At 36.2% G+C, this 1,573-nt stretch overlaps 1 long non-coding RNA gene across 1 annotated transcript in view; it reads right to left on the reverse strand.

Annotated features, from left to right (window-relative positions):
- Positions 1-306, reverse strand: part of LOC130588349 (uncharacterized) — a 1,599-nt gene extending 1,293 nt beyond the window's left edge. Inside the window, exon 1 of the long non-coding RNA XR_008966941.1 lies at positions 249-306. This is a non-coding gene — a long non-coding RNA (uncharacterized LOC130588349). The remainder of the gene's footprint in view (positions 1-248) is intronic.
- Positions 307-1,573: the final 1,267 nt, after the last annotated feature.

Consider the following 1,573-nt stretch of genomic DNA (forward strand, 5'->3'; position numbering starts at 1 on the left):
GATTTTTTCCGGGATTTTTTTGGGTTAAATTCTGTAAATTTTGGGTGTCTCCCCCTACCTGTATATCCGATTTTCTCGAAGCTGAGCAGGCTGAAGATGCTGAAGATACCGTGACATTTTTGGGATTTTTTGGGGCAATTTTTTGCAATTTTCGGGTGATTTTTTCTGCGATTTTTTCCAGGATTTTTTTGGGTTAAATTTCAGCAATTTTGGGTTAAATTCTGTAAATTTTGTGTGTCTCCCCCTACCTGTATATCCGATTTTCTCGAAGCTGAGCAGGCTGAAGATGCTGTTGTAGAGCTGCATTATGGGGAATTCTCAGGATTTTTTAGGAATATTTTCGTGATTTTTTTCGTTATTTTTTCAGCAATTTTTTCCGGGATTTTTTTGGGTTATATTTCACTAATTTGACCATTTCCCCCTACCTGTATATCCAATTTTCTCGAAGCTGAGCATGATGAAGATGCTGAAGGCACCAGGAAATTTTCGGGGGTTTTTTAGGAATTTTTGCGATTTTTTTTTGCGATTTTTGGGGCGATTTTTTGGGAACTTTTTCAGCGATTTTTTCCGGGATTTTTTTGGGTTAAATTCTGTAAATTTTACCATTTCTCCCTACCTGTATATCCGATTTTCTCGAAGCTGAGCAGGCTGAACATGCTGAAGATATGGAGACATTTTGGTGATTTTTTGGGGGAATTTTTCAGGATTTTTTTGGGAATTTTTTGCAATTTTTGGAGGATTTTTTTGGGGATTTTTTGGGGGGTTTTTTGGAATTTTTTGGGGGATTTTTTTGGTCTTTTTAAATTTTCTTTTGGCTTTTTTGGCGATGGGATTTTTTTGTTTTTTTTGGGAATATTTTGGCGATTTTTTCTGCGATTTTTTCCGGGATTTTTTTGGGTTAAATTTCACTAATTTTACCATTTTTCCCTACCCGTGTATCCGATTTTCTCGAAGCTGAGCAGCTGAAGATGCTGTTGTAGAGCTCTGATTGTTGTGGTACCGGGACATTTTTTTGCAATTTTTTGGCGATTTTTTTTTTTATTTTTTCTGCGATTTTTTCCGTGATTTTTTTGGGTTAAATTCTGTAAATTTTGGGTGTCTCCCCCTACCTGTGTATCCGATTTTCTCAAAGCTGAGCAGCTGAAGATGCTGAAGACACCGGGACATTTTGGGGGGTTTTTTTAGGAATTTTTGCGATTTTTTTTGCGATTTTTTTGCAATTTTTTTTCCATTTTTTCTGCGATTTTTTCTGGGATTTTTTTGGGTTAAATTCTGTAAATTTTAGCATTTCTCCCTACCTGTGTATCCGATTTTCTCGAAGCTGAGCAGCTGAAGATGCTGAAGATACCGTGACATTTTTGGGATTTTTTGGGGCAATTTTTTGCAATTTTCGGGTGATTTTTTCTGCGATTTTTTCTGGGATTTTTTTGGGTTAAATTTCAGCAATTTTGGGTTAAATTCTGTAAATTTTGGGTGTCTCTCCCTACCTGTATATCCGATTTTCTCGAAGCTGAGCAGGGTGAAGATGCTGTTGTAGAGCTGCACTGATAAGGAATTTTTTCAGAATTTTTTT

Source organism: Malurus melanocephalus, unplaced genomic scaffold (assembly GCF_030028575.1).
Source record: "Malurus melanocephalus ecotype Western Australia unplaced genomic scaffold, MMel_1.1 scaffold_4525, whole genome shotgun sequence".
In the NCBI taxonomy this organism is placed as follows: domain Eukaryota; kingdom Metazoa; phylum Chordata; class Aves; order Passeriformes; family Maluridae; genus Malurus; species Malurus melanocephalus.